Source organism: Labrus mixtus, chromosome 14 (assembly GCF_963584025.1).
Source record: "Labrus mixtus chromosome 14, fLabMix1.1, whole genome shotgun sequence".
NCBI lineage: Eukaryota > Metazoa > Chordata > Actinopteri > Labriformes > Labridae > Labrus > Labrus mixtus.
In genome coordinates, this window is record NC_083625.1 from 25,756,609 (window position 1) to 25,784,482 (window position 27,874).

Sequence of the window (27,874 nt, forward strand, 5' to 3'; positions counted from 1 at the left end):
CAAAGAGTTTCCAAAATGATTGTTACTGGTACTTCACAGTCTGTAATGTGCTGACTTTTTTTTTCTAGTTCATGCATCTACTTGTTCATGTTGACAAATTCTACGTTTCCTGATCAAATTCTCTTTGGTATCGTGTTTGCGATTGGCTGAACACAGAAAAGAGGGGCCAGACGAGGGCACAGGGCACACAAGGCTCTGACTCTCTGCAGGGGAACTTCTGTATGCAGCTTCAGATTCTCTCTCATGGCCAATCCTAGTCTGCACCCAGTATAAAAAATAACTCAGGAGAGAGGTGTTATCCAAAACATTCTTTGCATTTTTGTTTCTTTTAATAGTTGGCAAGTCAAGTCACATTGTCCAACACTCTGAATAGACTTCATGAGTGTGTCTCTCATTGAGCTGTATAAACTTCTGTCTGTATTAACCTGTTGACTGTTTTCTGTCACAGCTTGAGGCAACATGAATTTAATGGAGATAAAAATGTTGAGCCAAAAATAACTCCCCCGTCTCTGGCGTCCCTGTGGAGAATAAATAGCATCAATTATTACTTCCAGAGTTTGGGCTGCTGGTTTGGACTGTTTTGGTTAAGATAGCATAATGAGTTAGACTTTTCAAAATACCATTTGTCAAGTGAACGCCTCTCCATCCATTAATACAGTGTTTAGTGTTTCCATGTGAGAAGGAGATCTGAAAGAACTACTGTGCATATTTTATTCATTTTTAACTGAGCTTTGTTGTCATTTTAAAAATCTTCAGATTTATAGAAAAAATTAATTATCACCATCTGACCCTCATAAAGCTCCTGTTGCTATCAGTATTGAAAAATCAGGTATTCAAATACAAACCATAGTGATTAGAGCATTTCATCCTGGAAAGATCATTCTGTATTTCTCTGCAAAAATGAAAACATATATTTGTCCATGCTCTTTAATGTTGATAATCTTCTTTGTTTTTTTTTTACTTCTATGATTTTGTGTATTTTACAGTGTTGTGACACAACATGGTACTGTTATCTGTGGAACATTTTGAAATCAAAGCTGCTCAACCAAATGTTAATATTTCCAAACATTGTTGGTCAACTCACTGAATTATCCTTTAAATAATAATATGTGAAGAAGGTGACCAACATTATCTCTAATGTTTAAAAGAGGTTATAACTAAAGGAATGATTTGTACTCTAGTCAATCCTTAAATAAAATCTTTGGAGCTTAATCTCAGATTGAAGGAAAGGTCAGGGGCCTCTGTGACTGTAATGTTATCTTTAATGTTTAATGTTCGTCTTTCATTTTTCTCCTTTCTATCATGTTGCAAGTGAAGCTTCTGTGCTGCAAGAACATAGTCCGACCTGTTCCGACAGTAAAGTATCATAAGGTCGTAAAAATGTTTATCTCAGACTTGTTGGTTTGGTCCATTAGGGATGTTTTGTTGGTGTTTCTACTATATGGTGTGTTGTTGTTTGTATAACCACAACAGATTTCTATGATGATGCTTCTTCACAACGGTTCACATTCAATGTGCTTTTGTGTCCCCTCCCCCACTCACTATGGATTTTTCACAATGGTATGTATTACCAGGTTGAGTGGTCTGTCTGATTTCTCCACCCCTGTCTGGTGTGCGATGGTTTATTCCCCAAGGGAAGTCTTCTACCGCCCCCCATCCTCATTTGAACTCTGACCCTGGCCTCCTGCCTTCCAGGATATGAAATGACCCTCTCAACGGGAGAATGTTTTGAATCTGTGTTAGCTGACTCTGTTTAATGATGAGGCGGAGACATTCTGTAGGGCTTCATTTTAAACACATGAGGACTAGTTCATTTTGTATAATATGCATAGTTCAAATTAAGATGTGCCATGAGGAAAAGATTTGGAGGTTAATCATCAGATTTTCTACCATTCACAAGCCCTCATCAGTATTTAATAAACACGTTCTCTCTGTAATAACTGGATCATTTTCAGTTTAGTGCCAACTGTATTAATATAATATTTATGGTTTCAGATATTTTTCTAGGAAAAAAGTAAAACATTCAATGTTTCCAGCTTATTAAAATCAAAGTTGGAAATGTCTCTAATCATAAAATGCTATGTCAGGCATAATTTGGTAGGCTAGTTGACAACCACGGCAAGGAGCTGGCAGCGAATGTAACGCAAGTCAAAACAAGCAAAACATGAGCAGGCTAGGACTCCAACTTACTGATTATATTTCCACATTATTTTGACTTTTAAAGACGAGCTGATGAATGATGAAAATAACCCAAAAGATATATTGATCATTGCTCGTCTTTTTGCTGCCTTCATGACATCACAGAGCATGATGGAAATAACTGTAGGGGCTTTTCAAGGTGACATTTTGTTTGTTTAGGGCTGCAGAGTATCCAAGACGTCACTGTTTCTTACAACCACTGATTTACAATAAGTAGAAATTAGAAAAAATGACTTTTAACAGACTACTCCGATGTGTGGGTGGAAAACACTTTCTTTAATCACAGCAGAGAGTTGTTGACTGCACATGATGTAATCAATGTGCAAGCGCCGTCGTAACCTCTCCTCCAGTTTCTTTCATTACAGTTTTGTGCATGGCGTTAAAGGTCAGTTTAACGAACTGGACCGCTCCTTGGACCGAGGGGGAAATAATGTCTCACTCGGCTTGTCCTGGAGACCTCACAACTCTGATTGTTTCTTTGAACATCTCCTGATTGTTTTTATATAAACCATACTGCCAGAACATACACAACAATCTGCTCTAAATCAGAGTTTCTGGAAGCAGTTCTTAAAAACATACCTTACTTTATTGACATCCAAATTCACTAAATAAACACTCAATATGAACTTAAGCTGTTCAGATATACACAAGGAATATCTTAAGTATAGCAGCTGCTGGTAGTGACTTACAGTGAATCATTCCATATGTGATGTATGTGTGGTGTCTTCAGTGCTACACTTATCTCTGCCTCAAAGCTGGAGTGCTCATTGTGCTTCTAATGGTGAGTTAAGTGATGGAGGAGCATGTTGTGTTTTAGTATAATAGTATAATTACACACACATATAAAGGCTATAGAAACAACTATTATGATGGATTTATGTGTGACCAAACGTCTTCCCAGACACGTTCATTATAAAATCAAAGAGTTAAAATGAACAAGACAATCATCATTGTGACATTAATAGCAGAGTGTTCCTCTTCTAATCACGACCAGAGTTGTGTGAGGGTGGCAGATGCTCAACAGTTTGGTGTTAAATTGAGTGAGAAAGCCGGCGTATGTGAGGCTCCTGAGGCAAACTTTAATCTCGTCTCTGGTGGATTCCTTGCTCTTTAGTGAGTCACAGGTCTGTGGCTTATGCTCGTGTTACTGTAACAAACCACCTGATTGTGTTTGGCCACTTCCCTGGCTTCAATATACAGTGACAGTGTGCAGCAATGGAGGACAAGTTATTCTGCCCCTGATACATGATGAGACTTAGGCTACCTTTAGCTTTAAGACAGAGATGATAGAAATGTTCAGTTAGTGTCTGCATGTGTCTTTATATGAGTCTAATAGTGACCTTTCCATATTTGTTTACTTTAAGTTTGAAGTAGTCTGGATTAAGAAAAAAAGTTATTGGCATCTCTCAGCATCCTGTTTTTTTTTTGTTCTCCAATAAAGTGTGTTCAATATCTAACTATCTGATTTATTATGAATCATCTTCTTTGCTGAATGGCCTCACATGCTTTTGTTACATTCAGCTTAATTAAGCAGATCAACTTTACCTTACTTTTTCACCTGATGTCTGTGAATCAGAAGCTTCAGTTGTGTGTCCAGTCTTTTTCTCTTTGCTCTGTCAAAAAAATAATTCTGGCATCTGCGCTGAAATCTTAAGCAACCAAGCACGCCCATAGAGTTGACTTTGGAAGGCACTTAGCATTCCTGCTCAACACCATATTAGCCCCTACTTCTCCCAACCTCAGGGTGCTGGGCAGCCTGCCAGGTAGGGTTGCTATGACTCCTAACACCACCCTTTACACTGCTGCCCCCTCCAAGAAGGTGCCAGATTTTGGGAGGAGGGGGGGATGGGGGGGGGGGGGGGGGGCAGGCCCAGGCTAACATTTTGATTTAGACAAAAGATGTCTTCACAATGTCAGCAGAATGCTTACTGGGAATGCTGTGGCTTTCTGGTAGGAAATCATGTGATCTTTGCAGCCCAGGGTTTGTAATGATGCCAGGCGAGCGAGCGAGAAAGAGCGAGAGAGACGGAGAAAGAGACACACACACAGGGAGAAAAAAGGGGAAAATTCTGAACAATGATGCCAGTTAATCGTTTTTATCCTGTATTTTTCTCTTCTCTTGTTCTTGTTTGTTACGGAGAAAATGGCGGACGGCACTTCGCTGAACTGAACCCAGTATCAGCGACTCGGTTCAGAAGTGCCCCTCGGTCTTTTTTATCATTCCTCTCATTACTTGAAAAACAAAAAAAGAAAAACAGCAATGGTTTCGTAACAGTTGCTGCTCGTTGCTTACACCTAGGTAGAAAGTGTGGACTTAGAGAAATGATAAATCAGACAGCATAGTAGACATTTGGGTAAGTGTCTTTCTCACTCTCTGCTCACTTCAGACTGTCCTTTGTCGCAGTGCGGCCGCAGGAATCTTCCGTTGTTTGTGTCTCTCTGGCACTGGCACAGTTAATGGTAGCCGACCGTGGCATGCTTGATTACACTGGCATCCCTCTCAGGCTCAGCTCTCTGCTATCTGCGGTCTTGGCTAAGTTTTGCTAACCTCTCACCACAGCCACATTGCTGCCGGCCAGGAAGAGGGCTGCTAAGGCAATCCTGCGGGCTGCTTTGGGATGGCAGTCCACAGCGGAGTTAGGATTGTTATTATTATGGACTTCATTTCATAGCTGGGGATTTCTAAAGCATGTGACGCTCACAGACCGAGGCACAGCAACTTTAAGAAAACACAGTAATTGATGTTTTTTTTCCCCTCTTGTGGATCTGATGTTGTTGGAACAGTTACTGGCATGTTATGTGACCTAATACTCTTTTTCCTTTCTCCACATCACACCTTCTCATTTTGTTCATGCAGTTTAATGATAGTGTTGCTGATAACTCAAAAAGACTTTTGTTACATACCATTCTGATGCATTCTGACTGAACTTTCTTTTTCCTGTTTTTTTTACAGAGGCGAGCTTAAAGCTGACCCGAGCAGCAAACCCCCCCGAAGCGAGACACTTCCCATGGAGGGTGAGTTTTCAAAAAACCTTTCTCCATCTGTTTGATGAACTTTCATTTTTGGGGTGAATTTGAACAAAAAGTTGTCGCTGAAGTTTTTGTAAGTGTCAGCTAAACCAAACTGAAAACCTTTTTTTTTTTTTTTTTAAACTCTGGACTCACTGTCTCTGTCAGGCTTTTTAGACCAACGCCTACACCGCGTTTTGATTGACATCTCTCACTTAATGATATCGTCCACTTGTACACTTGTAGAAATTAGAGAGTCTCATTAATGCTTCACTTTTAGCCCTTACTCTGATATTTACTTTGATACTTTGGCTTGAACCATTTGGCACAAACCCGTAGATCCGATCTTGTGGCACATCTGTCAGCACAAGCTCGCTTCTGTGGGTCTTTGTCACTGTGGTGTGATCGTCGTCCTTTACAGGTTTTCTTTCTTCTTCTTGGATTTCTAACTTCTTATTGTAAATGATATAAGGGTAATAAACACATTAAAGTTCCCATGAAACATCTCGCACAGAACTTTTTCTATTCCACACATGTCCCTCCTTTCCTTTACAAACAGGAAGCAAAGGCGGGACTTGTTGTGGACACACAGTGACGACTCATAACGGCTAGCTAGAAAAAAGATCAAAACGCACCTCATGGGGGAAGGAGCCGAAAACATTTAAGAAAGCATTTCACATATTCCAAATGAGCTTGAGAAGGAGGATTTATTTTTCACCTGTTTCGTTGCACACTGATCCTAATTATGACTTTTATTAAATTTGGGGACAGAAACATTTGTATTGGTGACAATTAGCCTCAGACATGTTTGATAAAAAACACATTTATTTTGATTTTATGGGAACTTTAATCTCATCATCTCGCTCTGACATCGGAGGAAAGCACAACGCTGAAAATACAAAATCAGAAATCTGATAACCGGGATCATGCTTCTAAAGGATCAAGAGTACAATGAGAAGCTTTAGTTTGTTTAACAATCAGATAAGAGGAACTCTTGTTGCTAATGTGTGCATCCGGGTTGAGGTAGTAGGTTGTATGGTTTAGAATTACATCCTGGGAGTTAACTGTACAACCTTCTAGCTTTCCTTGGAGCACACGTATGACATCAGTCTGCGCAGAACATGAACGCAGCACAATGCAATCCTATATTGCTTCTATGCACAGGGTTCCTATGAAGTGCTGTATAGTGAAGCATGGAGTCGATGTCAGTCACTACAGAGGAAGTACGTTTCCAGACCGTCGGCCCAGTTTAGTTTCCATTGCTATTACAAACATGCTGTACATATAGCACAAATAATAAATACTAAGCTTGGATCAACATCTTCATTAAGCAGTAGTGTTGTTTTCAGAGAAGTGAACGTTTTCTCCTTCATGCGTTAATCATTGTTTTCATGGACAGTGAATGAACTAGACTCCATAGACACCAGTACAATAAGAAGTCGTTCAACTTTTTTAACTCATTCATGGTTCTCCGTAGAAAGAGGGGAAAAACATATGTGAGAAACAACGTTATAATATCATGGATTCAAATGATATGGAAAATAAACAGGCACAGTTACAGAGAGATGAGAGGGTGGAACATTATCAAACTGTTTCAGAGTCTGGACTGAACGACCACAGTGATATCTTGACCGCCCCATTTATAAACATATACTCTCAAACATGGACAGTATGTTCAAGTGTTTTAAAAGCTGGATTTTACCGTTTGAAAAATCAAACCAGAGAGTTTGGAAACGTGAGTCTTAAAATGTCTGTTTGGAAAGTTTGGAATGAAAAATGAGCAGGAACCCTGAATGTCATTTTGACAATTCCTTGTAAAAATGTTACCGACGCCCCTGTGAGGTTCTCATTTTTCAGAGCTGACCTTTAGCACTGGTTAGTCCGCCGGCTGCAGCTCAAAGCCTTCAAGTAGAAATCTGCTTCATCATTTTAGACATTTTGTGTTGTGGTTAGTGGGAGTTTGTTCAATTTCATAATGTTTTTTGTGTAACTCCAACTTAGCCGTCTATTCTTAGATCTGCTTGTCTTTAAGTTCCAGGAACCTGTCCTGTTAATGATTCAACTTAGCAGCAAGTGCAACTCAGTTCTAGGTAATAGATGAAATGACACGTGAAGTGTGTGAACTAACACCTGGGCATCGTGATGCAGTCAATGTGTACAGATACATAAGGTGATAAAATGTTGTAAGAATGATGATTATTATGAGCTATGTCTCATTTAGACTTTCTGTTTTCCCACTGAGGTGTTCTGGTGTTGTTGAACCCGTTTCACACACTGATGCCTTTGCTTTCCAAACTGTTGCTCCATCTCCGCGGTGTGGTTTTTACACCTCAGTGTGTTTAGTCAGCATGGGACCGCACCACCTCCAAATCAGTCCTGAGTGCCAAACGTTAAGAAGCACAGATGGTTGGATATAAACACAACATATGATATATATAATAATCGTAATAAATCTCCCTGGTTCTGTTGAACCCATTCTGCAGGCGGACTTCCATACCCTGAGCTTTTCACAGCTTCACCATATGCACATTACATTTCATATCTGTCTGGCAGATGACTGAGGTCAGATACATTTACAGGTTTGATTAGCATACCTTTCAGTGGTTCAAGCTGTTTTCCTCCGGTAGACCTCATCACTGTTCCAGGTTTCTCAGCGTGGGAAAAGCTGAATGTTTATGCGTTGTCTCCTGGCCTTGTGATATATTGTCCGCTGTTCTATACAATGTGCATTTGTGATTTGAGGTCCGGTTTCAGGTTGGAGCTCGCCTCGGCGACACTGACTTCTCTGTTTACTGTAGAGACTCGTCCACTAGGCTGAATGCGTCCGACTTCATCTCCGTCTGGCTCGAAGCCACAGCTTGTAAAATGACTCCTAAAACACCACACAGGAGAAAAATGCACCGAGCAGATCACGATTCACCCGAGTTTGTTGCTCTTCAGGACGACCTGATCTGAAACGCAGCCTGATTAGAGTCGAGCTGTAATGTCTTATGAAATTCTTTATTGTTGTGACAGTGTGTTTTTTCGGTTTGATGGATGAAGCTGCTCTGGCTGTGTTTAGGGCCACAGCTTAGTGGACCACCTCTCTGCAACCTTTGTCATCTGTCCAATCAGCTCTTTGGTTTCAAGTGGTTGATGCTTCTGCCAAACCGGCCTCCCAATGAGCCCGATGTGCTGATGTACTTTGATGTTTTAAATCAGACGAGTGATCATTAACAATAATCTCTCTGTGCTTTATTTGCTCTTTCATTATCTCAATTTTTATGATGATATTTTTTCTGTAGGATTGTGTGTACTAGAGACTGAGCAGTGTTATCAGGGGCCCTTTACCTATATACCAGTATCAGCTTATGTATCACAATGTAGGCCATTTAAAAAATACATTTCAATCATTTCATGCAGAGAACATAACTGGGGGTGATTTAGAAATGGTGCCATCATGGAGTTTGTCCAGCAGACTTCATAGTGTTTATTACTCTCAGCTATAGGCCTGCTACTAATGCTTCTTGTCATAATCAACTTATTTACTCATTGTTTTGTATTTATTAATTGTGTAGTTGATTTGTTAATCACAATATCCCATGACTTTTGATTTGTCAGACTGACTGTTTAAAAAACAAATACTCTTCATTTATTCTCATGAATGATGAAAAAAGCAGCAAATCCTTAAAAATCAAAAAGTGGATGTTAAATATGACTGAAACAATTAATTGATTATTTAAATCGTTTTCAATTTCGTTTTCTTTTAATGAGTGGATAAATCGTTGCAGCTCTGCTCACAGCTTTGTCCTCAACACCTGGAGCAGAGAGTTACAGCAGGGCAGACGTCGGTCTGCACGACAACAGGATGGCAATTTACTGTTAAATATATTCTTTGTAATGTTATTTTTTTTAACAAAACAGCCTTCTGAAAATATCAGCAAATCTATAGTTGTTGCACTGTCCTTAAAAACATCTTTATTTTCAAAGCTCATTCTATTCTATAAACTATCAATTATCATTAGTGCATTTTTATTTTATCGATTTCAGTATAAAAAACTCCAATGTTGCTTTAGCTCGAGTCTATACATAAGAATTAGAATAATTATGATAACAGATTGTTCATTTTACAGGAATAGAGAGAAATGTAAGCCACACACCCAGAGCTGTACCTCAACACAAATGTCTTTTCTTTTTGTAATTGTGAAAGTTTAACTTCCTGAAATTGTCTTTGAAAATATTCAGCCCTGGAAAAGCCCTCGTTTGTGTTTCTTTCAGTGCAGATATTGAATGGGATTAATTGGAAGCAGTTATTTTTAGACGATTAGTAATTAAATGTGGAGTGATACTAACACCTTCACTGAAGCCGGGTGTTCCTGCTCAGCCTTGTATCACAGGCACAGTCTTTGTTATCAAACAGGTTTCTGTGAGGGAATAGGATCGTGGTAAATCCCTGGAAACCTAAGAACACCTTTTATCTTCTATTTTGTAACCCAAATGTCAGGAAGACCACACCTCCTTATCCAACTGAACAGCATCAGGGCTCACATCAGCGCGGCTCTGACCCAGTCACATGAAACATGAGCTCCTCTACACAGACTGAATGAGGCAGAAATGTTGCACCTAAACCTGCACTATACAAGATCAATCTGAGACATGCAATACAATTTTTTTATGTTTTGATAACATGCAATCAGTACATATTAATTCACACATATAAGATGCAACTTACAGTTTCAAAATGTTTGTAGTGTTCTGCACGTTTTATCCAGAACCTTAGCTTATATTTCATCCTGAATCCATGCTCATGTTTCTAGAGCTTTATCTGACAGGTCTAATGTCTGCACTTCTTTATTATTTTATTGCATTTCAGTCAGTCTTTCTTTGTGTTTATGGTACATGTTCATATTGCAGTGACAATAAATTGTTGTGCCTTAGTTGGACCTTTACTTCCTCTCAATATTGTGCATAAAATGTACAAAACCTGAGTGGGGTTTGTTGATATAAATTAGTAAATGGACTTGAGCTTGTATAACACTTTTCTAGTCTTCTGACTACTTAAAGCACTTTTACACTGCAGGTCACACCTACCCAATCCTTTCCATTCACACACTGATGGCAGAGGTTGATATGTGAAGTGACCATCAGAAGTAACTAATCCATTCATACACATTCACACACCACCGACAAAGCAGCGGGAGCAACCTGGGGTTAAGTGTCTTACCCAAGGACACATCGTAACATGTTGCTCAGCTGGGGATCGAACCCCCGACTCTACCAACTGAGCCACAGCCGCTGTTTTAAGGTGTTTCTAATGTAAACACACTTGACTTGAAGTCAATTTAATGTGGGAGCATAGAAGATGGGGCAAGTGTGTGACCCTATCCAGCAGAGAGCAGCTTACCCCCAAAACAATGAACATAATAATAATAAGAAACCAACAGCAATCAGAAATTTGATGGAATTTGTTTTGGAATTTGGGCAGAACAAGTTCTAGGAGCTCCTCTCAGCAGAGGACTCGATCAAGTCCGAACTCTCTCCCCAGGTCCTCTGCTGGGGACTGATCAAGGCCCATTATTAATCAAAAAAGTATTGTAGCTGCTCGGCGTGTGTTTTTTTCTACTTCACATTAGACGATAATGCTTTTGTGTGTCATGCCCCTTTAACAAAACAAAGTCTAAATAACAATGGGCTTGTTTAATGGTGTTTTTGTTTGGTCTCCATTTGATAAACGGCTACAGACAGTAGGGCTTCACAATCAATCACATTTTCAGTGCTTAAAACATGTGCTACTAAATGTTACAAAGACTGTATGAAATGCAATGAATGAGAGAAAACATCAGATACCTGCACAATGCACACGTTCAGTTAAACCATGGATAAATAAACCATGCATGCACACCACACGTTCAATCAGATTAACCCCTTTTCAGCTTTCAGATACCCTCAGATTGATTGTTGTATGCTTAGTGGCGACTTTGAGGTTAGCCAGCATGATGGCTGAGGAGAATATGGTTGATTTAGACTTGTAAGTTAAAAAGAACATTTCTACTAATTTGTAATATTTTGGACTCAGGAGAGTAAAGGTGTTACCATCACAGGCATTATGTTAAACATGCTGAACAGCTGGGAAACTAAGGAATAGTAGGGCTAGAATACAAACCTAAACATTTGTATTTTTGTCATTCAAGTCAAAAAAGTCCTTACATCGTCATCCTTAAAATATCTAAAAATGTTATCCAACATTTCACAGATTTGCTCTTAACATGCAGGACTCCTCACCCTAAAAGATGTTGTACTGAGTGACCCAGTGAGGTTATCATGCTCTTCGTCCTATAATAAAAAACTAGTGGGGCATGAGCGCATGTAGCTTCTTTATTTAATCAGAGACGTATACTTTATTTTACAGATGAGTTAGAATCTTTCCTCTTCTTAAGCTCTCACAAATTTAACAGAGCATACAAATGCAAGCTGTGCCTCGCTATAGTTTATTTAGAGAACCATGATTTTCTCGTCTTTCCTCACCTCTGAACCCAAATCGTTCCTCCAGATGTGCGGAGGAAAAGCGTCGCTGCTAAGAATCCTGCCGCCTCAGCACTCCCCCTGTCCAGCCGCCCCAGCAGCACGGCTAACAGTCATTGGCTCCAGCTCGGCCTCCATTTATGGGATGGTTGAACAAATAAATGATGGGATTAGATAGGGGCGTCTCGAGCCACAGAGTCTACCAATGCTTTAGCAAAACCTTTGAGAAGTCTGTTTGGCCTGGAGTCTCAAGGTTCTTCAGCTGACTTTAGGGATTAATACAATAAAGATTCTCTTTATTCGATTTGGTGCGCTGTGGTCCAAATTATGTAAAATGTGTTGCCAATGATTCAGTGTCACCTTTACACCAAATTCTATTAATGCCACACAACAAAGTCAGTCGTAAACACAAGCTGTTTTTTTTTATGGCAGGAATTAATTCATGCATCTATTCCCCGATGTTAACACATCATCACGTCTGCCTCATTTCAAACAGTTTTGATTAAAACTATTCTTGAAAACACAAAGCTATGCATTTATTTTCAGTCTAAATATTTCTCGACTCGTGTGTCTCACTCCCAAAGCCAAAAAAGTTGTTTTTCTCCTGTGTGTAGAGAAAACTGAATAAAAGTTGGAAAAGAATTAAAGCTCTTTATGGCTCCAGTCAAAGACAAAACTCACACAGTTAGAAAAATGAAAAACACAAAGCTTCCTGTTTTATCATCAGTGACGTGGACTGAATACTTTCATCATGTTCACACTGCAGATTGCACTTTTCCTTTCCCGTCTAGAGTTCTGCATACACAGCACACAAGGGCAATCCACTTTGTGACACTTACTCTTCCTCAGGTGTTCAAGAGACGTCCTAATCCATCACAGGAAGCAACACTCAGCCACAAAATACTTTGTAACATCAACCAATCGCTGGCTGCGTCTGTAACCGCTCCACGAGCAGTGATTGGCTTCTCGCCCCTTGACGTCACAGACGGGTGGAGACCTTAGTAACAAATCATCTGAGACCAGAACACTGTCAGATCTGGCCAGACTGGTACTTTAGCTCCCCAACTCATAAAATCTCACTTCCCTGTGAAAGCGAGCAGCCTCGAGCACTATTTCTTCCCGAGGAAACATATTCCCTTAATGTGGTCGGGTTAATGGCAAATGAATAATCATAACACAGCGATGGTAGACGGGGGGGGGGGGTGTCATTGATCTGTCTGGAGTCAGCCCCCTCTCCGCCTGCTGCATCAGCCACTCTCCCCCTATTGATACGCTCTTGCCCCTTGACCCCTGGGACAGATCAATGGCATTGATTGGAGAAGGGCAGGGACAAGGGCAGGATCTGCTGACTGGCCCGACAGCTAGTGTGACAAGACATGATCGTCATTAATGTCCCGCTGGCTGGCTGGCTGGCTGGCTGGCTGGAAAGGCGCTGTTCATCACATATTCCTTCCCTCCATGCTCCCCCTCCCCCTCCTCCTCCCTTTCCTTCTCATCTTCCTCCTCTTCTTCCTCCCTCACCCCCTCCTACTCCTGCTGCTCCATGTTCCCATTCCGTGCTGCTTTCACTGACTGAGATAAGTCCATTGTTTGGATACCTGTGTGATGCTCGCCCGGCTCTCTGTGGCACAGATTTGAATCTCTGGGCTGCGTGGAGATATTTTTCGACTTTATTGTTGAAAAAAAAACGAAACGAGTTCATTGCGAGGTGTCTGCAGCGTAATGTCTCTCATCTCATTGTGTTGTGCTACTTAACACTCACAATGGAACCGGTCCTATTTTTGGGGCACTTTGATGAGCTCTGTTTTGGTGCATTTCAAAGCAAGTGAATTAGATTCTGCAGCAACTCTGTCACAACAACTTGGTCGTGTATTCTCTGATCGATTGGCAAAATCCCGGCTCCTATAAGACGCCGGCATTCCCCCGATTCCCAGAGCTTCTGTAAAAAAAACTGTGTCATTGATGCATCGTCTGGATTGTGTTTCTGTTTTACTACATCGTTTGGCTTATATTTCCAGTCTAGACTGGAAACGAGGCGAGCGATGTTTGTGTGTGTGTGTGTGAGAGGTGATGGGTGGGATGCGGCGACAGCTCCAGACTCTGCAGTGACACGGCTGTAATGGAGCTGATTGATCACCTATATGGCCGCCTGCTGGCCCCGCTGGCTTCAGCAGCAAACTCCCTGCCCTCCCTCCCCCCCTCCCCCCGCCTCTGCGTCACCGCCGCCATCACCGAGCCAATCTGTGACGACTCACCATCCCCCATAGACTTCAACCTGGCCACGGTTTTGACATTGGCTGCAGGAATTACCTCTACACATCTGCTTTTTTTTTTTAACGCGTCCTGTTTTCTCTGTGTTTCTAAGGAAAGACATTTTGCAAACAGTTCACACTCTACGATGAAGAGACATTTTTCAATTCACAGTTTTTTTTGTTAAAAAGCGAACATTTTCCATTTGAATTAAAGGGCATAATCAATCAATGATAACATTTGCGGATCTCTCTCCCTGCCCCCCTCGTGTCACACGGGGTCATAACCCTAATTTATCCAGGGTGTTGAAGGTGATTAAGTCCTGAGATTAGAACAAGCTGTCAAGGGCAGATCTCGCCCAGACAGAAGGAGGAGGAGAAAAGCCAAATACATTGAGCACATTTGAAATGTATAGGGAAAGTGTTTCCTGTCGTTTGTTTGTTTGTTTGTTGCTAGTGAAGCAGGTGTTTCAACATTTAACCCTGAAATGATATTCCTTCTGGGAAATATCCATCTGAGGATTGTATAGTTGACATGACAAAAAAAAAAACTTTTAAATGAGTATATTTCATGTACCTTGCATGATAGATTTTGAAATACTGGTGAAAATAGTTGAACTTCAAATTGTGATTACAGAGCTTTAATAGGATAGTGTTCTAGTTTACATGTGAAGTAGAGCTGCAACTGAACATTACTTTAGATACTGATTAGTGTAAGATATCTTTAAGATCAATCAATTCATTGTTCGGTCTATAAAGTATCAGACATCAGTGACAAATGTTTCTTACAATCTTCAAAAGTAGCCGTTTAAAAAAACTATTCATTTTCATAATAAAAATGTAGGAAGTCTTTACATTAAAGAAGCTGCAGCCAGCATAATTTTTTACATTTTTATTTGCAGAACTTAAATAATATTTAGTTTGTATTTAAAATACTTAGCTTACTTTTAGTCGATTCATTAATTTATTGATGACTCTTTGCAGCTTGAGGTGTAAGAATTCAGCTGGCGGTCCACAGCATGGTGAAATGGCTGCTGTATACGAAGGCCTGTGTTGTGTTTCTGCAGCACGAAGAAGACTGCCGTGCTTCTGTTTGTAGATAATTTAGAGGACACTCATACATGTTAAATAAATCAGGTTGATTAAGGTGATTGTTTGGCTGAATGTTAGCTGTTGTTTTTCTCTCCGACTCAAGCTTTCGTTTGCCTTCCGCTGCTGCTCGCTGCTTTCAAGCCTCAGTCACAATATTGTGACAGCCTGTTTGTGTTCATGCTTACACTGACCACAGCGCTGTCTGTGTGACAGTCTCCAGTGTGTGTGAGTGTGTGTGTGTGTGTGTGTGTGTATGTGTAGTGTCACTCTGTGTCGCGCTTCACCATTCAAGCTGCTTTAAGGATGTCTGTTTGCAACGCAGAGACATGTTAGTTTGTTTGCTGCCGCCTTTGCTGATGCCGCTAGTTTTGTGTGTGTGTGTGTGTGTGTGTGTGTGTGTGTGTGTGTGTGTGTGTGTGTGTGTGTGTGTGTCTGTGTGTGTCTGTGTGTGTGTGTCCGTTTGTGTGCTGGCCGTCTCAGATGACTGTCTGCGCTCATTTTTTGGCTATTTATATACAAATAGGCTATATCTGTTGATTGGTGTTTGCATGTGCGGGAGCGGGCGAGCTTCATTCATGTAAGGAGACGGTGGTAACATCACTCAGTGCATCCCCCTCCATGGCCGAGCAGTTAGCTGCAGTGTGTGTGTGTGTGTGTGTGTGTGTGTGTGTGTGTGTGTGTGTGTGTGTGTGTGTGTGTGTGTGTGTGTGTGTGTGTGTGTGTGTCTGCACACCGCTGGAAAAGAGAAGAAATTGATCAGCACAGGGAGGAACGTGTTCACCAGCAAAGGCTGGATGGAGGGTGTGAGGAGAGAGAGAGAGAGGGAGAGAAAGAGCGAGGGCTGTCGCTGCAGACTCCTGCTGCAGTATCTCACTTTGGGCAAGCAGCTGCAGACAGCGAGAAACAGGCTAGCAGACACGCAGACAGGTACAGACCTGGTGTGATGGGAGGGACGGGTGGGGGCTAGGGGGAGTGGGGATGGAGGTAAAGGGCAGTTGGTGCTGGAAAGGCAAGGCGTTGGGGGTTGGAGGGGTCAAAAGGAAAAAAAAAGGGGAGGCGCGGGAGGATGAGTGAGAGGATGCGGGTTGCAGCGGCAGCTAAAGGAAGTTAATGTTTTTGTTTTGTTCTTTTTTTTGTAGTCGTCGTTTTGGATCTGTGAAGATGCAGGAAGGAAGGAGAATTGGAGGAATAAAAAGTAGAAGGTGTAGATGACAGTGTCACGACATGGCTGATGTCCCAGTGTCTGGAGCGGAGAGGAGGAGGAGGGGAGGAGGAGGATTGGTAGTGGAAGTGGTGGTGGTGGGGGGGAAAGATGCTGAGATGGAGCTGACAATGCAAGCATTGGGATGGAGCGATGCTCTGTGCTGGTGGAGGAGGAGGGGGGGGAGGAGGGGGAAGCATCCCACCTCACTGACCTGCGTCTGGCTGCAACTTCTCGCGGACATCTCGGCTTCACCCCCCCCCCCCCCCCCCCTCCTCCCCACCTCCTCTTTTCTTTCTTTCTTTCTTTCTTACACCCCCTTTTTTTCCCCTTCTTCCACTGCCGCTGCGCTTTTTTTTCCTCTCCCTCTCTCTTCCTCCTCTTCCTCAGCTCAGAGGCGGATAACAAAAGGCGACTTTGTGGCAGACGGAGGAGTGAGCGTGCGGGGCAACGCGTCGGGTGGTGTGGAGCATTCATTTCCGGAAGCCTCCACTTTGCTCGGCGTTCCCCAGAGAAAAGGAGACAGTCAGAGACATCTATCTGATGCTTTTTTTTTTTTCTCTCTCTTTAGTCTGAGGGGGAGGAGTTGTGAGGTGGGTGGCAGGATGGGGGGACTAGGTGGAGGAGGGGGGGTGGGGGCAGTCGGTGGTGAGTTTGGGTACATGACAGGCAAAAATGACATGGGAATTTTTTCAGTATTATTTTGTTGATTTTTTCCTGCAGTTTTTTTGGCAAATAATTTCAGGACTCTGATTCCATTCCTGCCCGCAGCTTTTTCTTTTTCTTTTCCTGTTCAATCAGCGCTGTTTTATGTCTTACTGAAGCTTGTTGCCTCTGACACTGACAACTTATTGCGTGCCAAGCTTGCCGCCATGTCGGCAGAGTTCGGTAGGTAGGTGTTGCGGTCTGCCGTCGAGGGTGTTGCAGTTAGTTTACCTGTATCTTAGTAGCCACTGCCTTTTCTTTTTTTTTTTTTGCTTGATATTTGACCGAACAGTGTGTGTACTCGCCATGTGGGTTAGAGCCAGAGTCTGAGGCTGCTAGGTGGCTCTTTGGGTTCATTAGTCAGTGCAAATGGACAGTCCACCAGACAGGTCCGGTTCCAACCGTCCTGGAAAAAGAGAGAAGCAGACTGATGATCAAGCTGACGCTCTTTAGGACAAAGGCGAGCCGGGCTGCTTGACTGGGGGGCTTTTCCTCTTGCAGCACAAAGGCTAGTTAGCACAGAGCAGCCAGTGCAGGCTTGTCTGTCTGTCTGAGCCTCTGCTGCTGCTGCTGTCTGTGTGCTGCCATGAAGATCATCCGTCCTACAAATTAACCTCTTTGTCTACCTTTCTCACCTCTGCTGTCTTGTTGCTGCTGTTGTCCGCTTCTTTACATTTAGATTTTTATTTTCTGAAAATATTTCTACCTTTGCATGTTTTTGTGTGCACAGGAATCACCCCGAACAAGACAAGTTCTCTGCAGTGGACGGAAGGAGGAACACTGGAACGTTTCTCTCTCTGTCCAGGGCGCCGAGCGTTTTTTTATTTCTTGATTGCAGACAGACATTTTGTAGTGTCAGGTGCCTAAGGGCTCTAACTTTGTACTTTTCACCGTCAGTGGTTTAAGATAAGAAGAGTGTGTGTCTGTGTGTGGGTGTGTATGCCTGTGCATGTGGGGTTGTGTGTGTTGAGGCAGAGAGAGAAAAGGGAAAGGTGTCACTCGGTGCCCTGCAGCTGACTGCGGCTCCTCTGTAGACTCTGTCGTACTTCACCTGCTCCCTGAGACCCTAACTTGTGAGCTCTCTTGATAAAAAATCACGGGTTAGGCTCTTGGGACGCGGGCGGAGGGCACAATCGTCTTTCTCCCGAATGGTCCACGGGTGGAGTGGAAATGAAGCACCAACGATTTGCTGTTAAATGTTGTATAAATGGTGGGCGATGATACATAGCGAGGAAGAGCAGTCGAAAGATAAAAAAGAACAATAAAGAGAAAATGTTTGTAGGATTCTTGTTGGATCTGCGCCTTCAGAACACAGCTCATTAAGAGTTATGTAAAGTTCAGCCCTCATGGATCAGTGTGTGCAGAAATGTTCATGTTTGTCTGAGCTGTATATTTTTGGTTTTACTAAAAAAATCATCAAGAGCGCCTTTCGTGATCCGCTGTAAAACGGAAACCCCTCGCCTACGCTGCACTGTGCTGTCAGCCGACATTGTAATCTCTCATTGTGTCAACATCTCTGTTTGAATACCATTGGAGTAACACATGATCTGATTAGAAATGGCAGGACACCGACCCCTCCAGACCACCACACCCCAGACTGGTGTTGATTAACCTCTGTCAACACACTGCAGCTCAGCATCCCACACACCCAGCACACATACATGTGATCCTCCATTTCTTTAGTTTCATCAAGGTGCCACAGCAGCAGTCTGACATTAACTCCACATTTACTGCAGAAGTATTTTGCAGCATTTAAAACAAAACATTTTTCAGGTTCGTTTTTAGTCCGTTGCTAACTGAATTCATCGACAGGAGCTTTTTCCATTTAGTTTGACGGATATCTTAATTTCGCTGACTGTGTCCTTTTTAATTTTTCTAAATATCAGCTGCATAAAGAAAGAGTTTGAATATTGTAGAACATTTTGAATATTTAAAAAATATATATTTGAAGAAAAAAAATAACGATACTCGATTTTAGGAACATTTCCCTTTGCAGAGAAATTAAAGGAGCAAGTTCCGAAGTTTTTTAGCATTTCATGTGCAGATAAAATAATCCCCCACACACAAAAGTCAAATAAATCATTTACAGAAAGTTTCACATCACAATAACAGAACAAATATTTGCTCCTCAATAACTGATTTCAATAAGTAGTTTGAGAAACATCACGTGCAGAATATTCTTGGTTTACGAATATGAATTCAAATGTAATGTTTTATCAGTTCCACACAAATGTGTTGCTCTTATTATTTGATCATTATTGTCAAAATATGCGATCTCACAGCCAAATGAGTTTACTGTCTCAGTCGATATTCAGAGTGGAGGCAGAGGAAAGAACACCGTCATGGTAATTTATACGAGAGTGAAAGTTGTAAAGAAAATTTAAATATTAGTCAGTCGTCTTGTGAGTATGACTATAGAAGTACAATTACGTTAAATTGGGCCTATTGAAAAAGAGTTATCTGCCTGATGCTATTCAAAGGTGTGATTTCATTCATCATTACAGCTTGACCTGGATTCTAAACTTTCAATTTTTCCCAAGGCAGCATGCTTTTCTGAAAACCTAATTTCTGCTAAATTACCCATAGTAGTAATGCAGTTCAAAACAATTGATTTTCCCTCTAATGCCCTGCTCTCCATCTCTCTCCCAGTCTCCAGTCCCCCTCTCTCCTTAATTATGTTTTTTTTTTTTTTTCACCCCGTCTCCCCGTTTGGTTTCATAGCGAACAATGCCGATGCCAACTAATCAGTCTGTGCCGATGCCACAGAGCCCCCAGCAACAGCTGAAGGAGCGCCATGCCCCATGAATACCAAACAGCCAGCACAGTGCGACAAGTGCTGAGCAGTCAGACGCAGCACAGCCAGAGCGGAGCTGGTGCCCACAAACAGCCAGACAGTTTTATTAGGGGTCTGTCTGACACGCAGTAAAGTCTGGCAGCACCCGAGCCCACTGATGAAATCCTCACCACTCCCCCAACAGTAACAAAGCAGCATGCTCAGAGCAATCCGCCAAGGATCCAATAAATATCACCCCGTAAAAATCAGCTCCCGGCTAGTTTGTAACTACGCTCGGTGGGGAATACAAACTTTGTTCAAAGTCAAACTAGTTCTCAACAAGCAACTGTTTAATGGACGTCTTCTGTCTCATCTCCACTTTACACAGCGCCTGATGCAACAGGGGAAAATCCTCCAAAGGATTCCATATTATTCACTTCAGACAAAAGGCAAATGAATTCACAGCAGCATCTTTGACCTTGTTTAGTTTTATAATTAATGCCCATTGGCTATTAAATAGTAAAATGATTTGACATGGGGAAGGGTGTGGGGGGGGGCTAAACCAAGAGCAGTGCTTATACTTTCTCTTAGTTCTGGAAATGCTCTTTTATAAAAGCTGTTAGTCGATGAAATAACATTCAGCTATATTAAATCTTTAAGTTGTATTCAAGGTCAAATAAGATCACGGTGAAATATGAAACTTTGTAGTCTTACATTGAAAACGTTAATGAGCCAACTCAAATAAAGATATATACTGGAAGTGTTCATACAGGAAAATAACGACTGATTTCAAGAAAGAATCTCAGCTTTGGCAGCTATTTTTTGCTCAGATATTTCATGCAGTGCCTCATCAAAACAGATATTGTTCAAATGAAAATGGAGCAGTGTGCTTTGGTCCTAAATAAACGGGCTTCGTTGTGCCGTTGCTACACTTTGGCTCGTCTCGGAGTTCCTGCAGGAAAAGATTGATTTAGACCTTGAATAGGTGTAGATAAACCAAAAGGCTCCAGCTGATGGACCCGAGTGTGTGTGAGAGATTACACTCCATTGTTCAGAGGTGGTCATGTAACACGCCGCGCCGCCACATCGCTCCCCGATAAAAGTAATAAGGACAGATTAACATTTATCCCCCCACATTTGGATTTGAGCTCGAGTTGACGCAGAAATCAGATGGATTTAGTGAATTACAGCGCTTGTTTTCTTTTTTCTCTTTTTTTTTTTTTTTTGTTACATTGATTGTCGGGGTTGTGTTGTCTGGTGGAGCAGCTTAGGGATCTCTTATCGCAGTGGGGTGGGGGGGGTGGGGGGGGGGGGGGGCAGGTGGTGGCCCGGGTGGTGGGGGAGCGTCAGGTACGCCTGATAGCAGAGCAGCGTGGAACAGAGGGGGGGACGTCTGAGTTTCCAGACACTGCGGCAGGAGGCCAGACAGTCACCTGAACACACACACACACACACACACACACACACACACACACACACACACACACACACACACACACACACGTCTACTTAGCACACATACACCTGTTCTAAACCATGCATGTTTTACACACCGTGTCCTCACCTCTTTAAATCTGCACTATAGTCAATTCAGTTTTGTTTTTAATTCAGTCAAAGGGTATAAATCGCGGTGCCTCTCGTGATGTAATTATCCCCATGCATCGACAGCACAAAAGTTTCTCTTTTATTCTCTGGACGACGGAGACGACAGATAAACTCTATTAACTTTTTTCAGATTACAGTAAGTGCTGAGGGAGGATGGGGGTGTCTGGTAAAGGACAGTGGAGCCGCGCTGAGACTGGAGGATTTTCACGGCGGGGCCTGTGGGCACAGAGCAGGAGTGTGGAAAAGTGAGGCCGATGATTGAAAACCAAACAACAAAGCTCAGAGGGAGCAGAATGACGCCCGGCAGGCCAGAGGTCTCAACACGGGCAACTGGTCTCATCTCAGACCTGCTGTGTGTGTTTGTGAGTGGGTGTTACACATGTGAGGCGTCCAAAGATCCACAGTATTTGAGGGAGTATCCCCCCCCCCCCCTCCCCCCAGTCCTCCGTGGTCCGACCTTATCTCCCCTCTTTCTCTGATCTGTGATTCACTTCGGAGGCGTTGCCAGGGAAACCTGCTATCTGGCTAGCAGCTTGATGGAGTTATTGAACTGTAACCGGCCGGCATAATTATGCTTCTGTCTTGCAGGTTGGCTATCCAGTAGCTGGCACTTGAATGTGACCTATAACGGTTTGAGCACGGGCAGAAGCTTTTAACCCCTCGGACACCAGACAGCTGAACTGTTGAAACTTTGCCCAGTCAGAGTTCAAACCTTTAGTCAGACTCTTCCTTTGAGCTGCACTTTGTTGTTATGCAAAATATTTTAATTCACATTTGTCCAGTTTAAAAAAATAAAAAAAAGCCTTATGTAAGTCCAGCAGTTTAAAAAAGAAGAACAGGTTTTAATTTGATTAATTTACAGCTTTGGGAAAAAAAATTAAAAATTCTTTGTGGCTGTATTCATCTTTGTTTTTATAGACACAGTGAATCAACAAGGCTTCACATGACGACCCTTTAGACATTTATTTTTTTATATATATATTCAAGAGAAAAATAATAATTAGTGACAATAATATTATTTTATTATTTATTTTATTATTTATTTATTAATGTGTTCATGAAAAATGATAAAACATGAAGCAGCAGTTAGTTTGAGTCCTCAGAAATGTTTCAACTAAAAGGAACAAGAGGACGTTTTCTTACAGCTGAATGAACAAATTAAAAAATGTGAAGCCCTGTAACATAACACACAGAGTACATGTTATATAACATCCATAATTAAGACTTATATATTAACGTAGTACTCCGATGTAGATATGCAACATCAATCAATTTATTGACTCGAGGAAAATGAATCGCCCCCTTTTTAAATTAAAATAATCATTCCTGTCATTTTCCAGGTAAACATGTCATCGTGTCCTGATCGCAGCTTTTCAGTTCAGGAAGAGTTTTGATCCAAAAGAGTTTGTTAAACAAAAACAGAAAATCACTGTGGGGTTATGAAATACTCTGAAGGGCATCGTCGTATGTTGTGACATTTTATAGACAAATTACTTGTAAATTTAATCTGCAGCATAATTGATGATGAAAAGAATCATTTGTTGCAGCAGTAGTCTGGTTCAATTCAAAAGTTCTGACTAATCAAACAAGATTGTGACAATCGGCGTCAGAAAAGGTATCGAATTTAAAAATGTAAAATGTTTCGGTTCAGCTAGCTTAGTCACATCCGGGTGCTTCGCTTTGAAACAGTTCACGATCACAAATTCCAGGTGTGTCCTCGAGTGCATCCGGCAAGCTCCTGGACACTTGGATAACCACAGCGTGTAGACTCTGATTTAACAGAGATTAAGTCTCACTGTAACAGAGATAAACGCTGCTACATTTTGCTCTCAGTTTCATGTGTTACTTTGGGGTTTTCCCGTCCTTGTAAAGGCAGTAAACATGGCTCCTGTATTTGATATTTTCCCACACCTTTTCTAATCTGCTGCTGTCATTATCTCTTCTTGTCCAGGAGCCCTGGCAATGCTCTTTCTTTCTCCGTGCTCAAAGGTAAGACCAATCCTGACTCCCGTAAACCTCTCTTACTTAATTTTGTTTCTGTTAATCTGTCTGGAGGATTGTGTTTGTTTGTTTGTCTGCCTTGTTTTGCCTGCACTCTTGCAGCAGCAGTGTGAGTCAGTAAAAGTGTCAGCCGGCCGTAACAGACGGCCTGCGCGACGTAATTAGCCCGGAGTCATTTGGAAGCGGCTCAGCTCGGCCCAGGTGCCCACTGTGCACAGAAAGAGACCAGACGACCTTTTACTCAGCTCCGTCCCACTGCAGTCACTTAAAACAGTGATGGATGTTTCCCTTAACACCACGCTCTCTACCCGCTGCCTCCATTCTCCTCCCACTCTCTCTCATCTCAACATTTTACCCCCCTCTCCTCCTCTCAGCTCCGACGCTGCTCTCGCCTTATTTGTCCTCCTCTCCTCTCCCTCTCCTCTCCTCTCCTCTCCTCTCCTCTCCCTCTCCCTCTCCCTCTCCCTCTCCTCTCCTCTCCTCTCCTCTCCTCTCCTCTCCTCTCCCTCTCCCTCTCCCTCTCCCTCTCCTCTCCTCTCCTCTCCTCTCCTCTCCTCTCCTCTCCTCTCCCTCTCCTCTCCTCTCCTCTCCTCTCCTCCTCTCAGCTCCGACGCTGCTCTCGCCTTATTTGTCCTCCTCTCCCTCTCCCTCTCCTCTCCTCTCCTCTCCTCTCCTTTCCTCTCCTCTCCCTCTCCCTCTCCATCTCCTCTCCTCTCCTTGTTTTTCCTCCATCCTTTGCCTTTTACAGCCCCCCCGCCCCTTTATTCTCTCTGTTCCTCCAGAGCGAAGAGGAGAAAGAGGAGGAAGAGGAGGAAGAAAGAAAGGTGGGGAGGGGATTGAAGTGAAGTGGAGGAGGCGTTTCCCGCAAGCAGAGTCGAGCAACCTTCCCCCCCTCCCTCCCCTCGGCTCCTCATCAGTATGCGGCGGCGGTTGCTCAGGTGACACGGCCGCTGGATTCGGTCCCGACTGCAGGAACATCAGCAGCGTGGCGGAGCGCAGGATCGCAGGTAAGGACAATGAGAACAGGCGGGAGAAAATGAGGAGAGACAGGGAGGGGGAGAGGCAGGAGTGGAAGGCAAGGGAGGGACTTCTTTTAAAGGACTTAACACCCCTACACATACAAACACTTACTCACTTTATACTGCTGTAATTCTGCACACACATTTCAGCTTTAAACCCCCCTTTAAAAACAGCACACGTGTGTTTGTCCTTATCTGCAGAGGTATGCCACTTAGGAGGTGCTGCAGTAGGAAACAGTGATCATGTAGTTCTGAAGTATTTTTATGTTATGAATTTGTTATTTGCAGTTCCAAAAGAAATGTTATTTTCTATTGAGATTCACAGAAAGTATTATTGTAAATAAATGTTGTGATTAAGAAACATGTCATGTGTTTGACGTTCAATCTTCTGCTTTTCCTGTTGAGCTTTCAATAAAGTGAATAAAAGATGAATGAGTTGTGTGTTTGGTTATTTATAAATCTAATGTTTTATTCCATGTGAGCAAACAACGGAGGAAATCCTGCAGCTTCCCCTCCAAACATTTTCATTGTTTTCACTTGTGAGGTTTTCATTCCCCTCGATATATGTGGGATATTAGTTTTGATGCCACGGGCAACAAAGAGCGAGGTGTATTAGACAAATACTCATACACTCTGTAAGTGTGTGTGTGTGTGTGTGTGTGTGTGTGTGTGTGTGTGTGTGTGTGTGTGTGTGTGGCAGAGAAGAAGAGGAGAGGCTAAGAAAGGGAGGAAAGAGAGGCTGTGTGTAGGTGTGTTTTTGTTTGCTCTGTTTGTGTGTGAGAGAGAGCGAACTAGGGGCTGTGTGTGTGTTTGTGTGTGTTTGTGTGTGTGTGTTTGTGTGTGTTTGTGTGTGTGTGTGTTTGTGTGTGTTTGTGTGTGTGTGTGTTTGTGTGTGTTTGTGTGTGTGTGTGTTTGTGTGTGTTTGTGTGTGCTTCCTTGTGTGTGTGTGTCTGTGTGCGTTGGGGGGGGGGAGCAGTGCGGCCAGGCTGCAGATATCATCCATCTCCCTGTCACAGGCCCAGGGGCTGCTGGGAAAGTGGCAGACAGCTCCCCGGCTCTGACAACAGAGGCTGCATCCTAATTTTTTCGAACACAGAAAGCTCGGAAAAAAAACCCTGCGCTGCTGCTCCCTCGCCGCCCAGAACGGAGCTCCATTAACCCTGCAGACCGGAGACAAAGCACCCTGCTCAGCGCGGGACACCGCTGGCAGAGAGACGCACACCTCCCAACATCCTGCAGAAACACTTAGCATGACGTCCGCTTATAAAACATTCATAATATGTTAAATTCTCTCCCCATAAATCTGCAGATTAACAGAGTTAAATCCTGATTTATGAACGTCTCATACTTGATGCCAAAGCACTGATTTATTTATTTATTCATCTGTTTAGAGAAATATAAGAAACTCAGACTTAGAAAATGGTACAAAAGCTAGCAGGTGAGCTAACAGCACACGCCCACACTGCAGTGATTTCAATTCATAAATCATTTCAAAATGAAAGTCCTGCTTGCTCGGGCTGTTGTAACTGGATTACATGCCTTCTGCTTGGCTGTGACTAATTGTGTTATAAAGCTGTTGTCTGATATTCTATAGCTTTTGTTAAATGTGCCAGAACTATCTCCCATCTCTCCTTAAATGTTTCTATTTATCTCTCTGTGGTCAGAGCCATCGGATAAACTCTGAAATGAGAGTTCAATTAGTCTCCATTTAAAGGACGTCAGGGGAGAGGCATTTTAAAAAAAGTGTTTGTTCTGTGTTTGAGCTTGTTAAGTTTTCAAGTTTTGTAGTTTCACCAAAACAAGAATATAAATATAATCCAAACAACAACTAAATGACGATGAGGTTTAAGAGAAAAGGAAACAAAACAATATGAATAAAAAGGCTTCAGCTTGAAATGATGGCGGTACTTTGATCATAACATATTCACTGATCGACAATCGAGTCAAAAACACACAAATATTAAAAGTATCAAATGTGTTCAATTCAAACTTACACACATGATTCAGGTCTAAAGAGGATGAGTCACTCATGTTTAATTAAATATGATAGTAAAAATAAATGTGTTTAAAAGATGTGATGAACTGTTTTGGGTTTAGTAATATTCTCTGCGTGTTTTTGGTGTTTAGTTACCTGATGAGTACACAAACGACTGAAATATAAACACTTGTGTCAGAGTAAAAGTGTGGATGGTTACGTAATCCAGCGGACATTTCACTCAGTGATCTCGACAACACATTTTTGTATTTTTTCCAAAATATGTTTCTGGCAGAAAACTTTCCAAAACAAAATTGTCCCTCAGAGGGGGGTCTTTAGTTTCTGTTGTCTTTTCTCTCTGGAACAAACGTCCTGCTGACCTGAGGTCCATCACTACTGTCTCTACTTTTAAAGCTAAACACAAAACCCTATCTTTTCTAACAAGTATAAGAAGAGTAACTTTTGTATGTATGTGTGTGTGTGTGTGTGTGTGTGTGTGTGTGTGTGTGTGTGTGTGTGTGTGTGTGTGTGTGTATATGATCACTTGATGTTTACTTTGTGGTGTGCATGATTTTACAGATTTGATTTCTGCTTCTTCTTCATGACTTTGGAAACAATCTTTTTTTGTATGCTGTTTTTTAAACCTCATTGTAGAGCACATTGAGCTCACCTGTAATGAAATGTGCTTCATAAATAAAATTGCTGTTATAAAGAAATGTCTGAAAATATCATGAATAAAAATAATAGTCCTAATAATAATTTACTTTCCACACAGAACATGTCCCTGTTATAAAAGTAATGTTATCTAAGACGTGGCTTTTGTTGTCTTTGTAAAGATTTTTACAACTTTTATGAATTCATGATTTTATTTTTCAAACTAGAGTGTTTAACAACGCTAACATTTAACATGTGAAAGAATCAAATAATGCAGACTAGAACACAAGAGTGATCTGCTCTGTGGTGAATATTTTTAATCTGCTGTCCCTGACAAAGTGTTTAAACTTTGACATGAGGTAATGTTTGAAGACTTCATGTCAGGAGGATGATAACAAACGATACACGATCAGAAACTAATCGGCACAGTTCAGATCAGCTGTGACCACGGGGGAGTTGTGTTATGTCTATGATTATGTCAGAAATGAGAAGGAGTTGTGATCAAAGCTGTGAAGACACAGTCTGCAGGAGATCTTTGGTGTGTGTAGAACATGCAGGTTGAATCTAATGATCCTCATGTTTGTGTTCAATGTCTGTTAGCAGTATCTGTCTCCTCTACATGTTAACAGTAAAGCTTCTCCACTCATCATGTGCTGCCCACATGTGTGTCAAAAGTAAAAGCTCAAATAAAGTGTGTGACATAAATAGTCACATTAACTCTGTGGAAACTACACAAGTATGATATCAGGACTAATAATCTCATATATCAGAATAGTGTCAGAAATCGTCTTATTGTCAAAATGATTTATAATTTAGAGAATTTTCATGTCATTCTTTTGCATTTTCGATTGGCTTATAAAACACAAATATATGAAGATATAATATAATTTT

General features: G+C 42.0%; 1 long non-coding RNA gene across 1 annotated transcript in view; it reads left to right on the forward strand.

Annotated features, from left to right (window-relative positions):
- The window catches only part of LOC132988535 (uncharacterized), a 53,368-nt gene extending 29,592 nt beyond the window's left edge, over window positions 1-23,776 (forward strand). The window contains exons 2-3 of the long non-coding RNA XR_009675816.1: window positions 5,155-5,214; window positions 23,286-23,776. This is a non-coding gene — a long non-coding RNA (uncharacterized LOC132988535). The remainder of the gene's footprint in view (window positions 1-5,154; window positions 5,215-23,285) is intronic.
- Window positions 23,777-27,874: the final 4,098 nt, after the last annotated feature.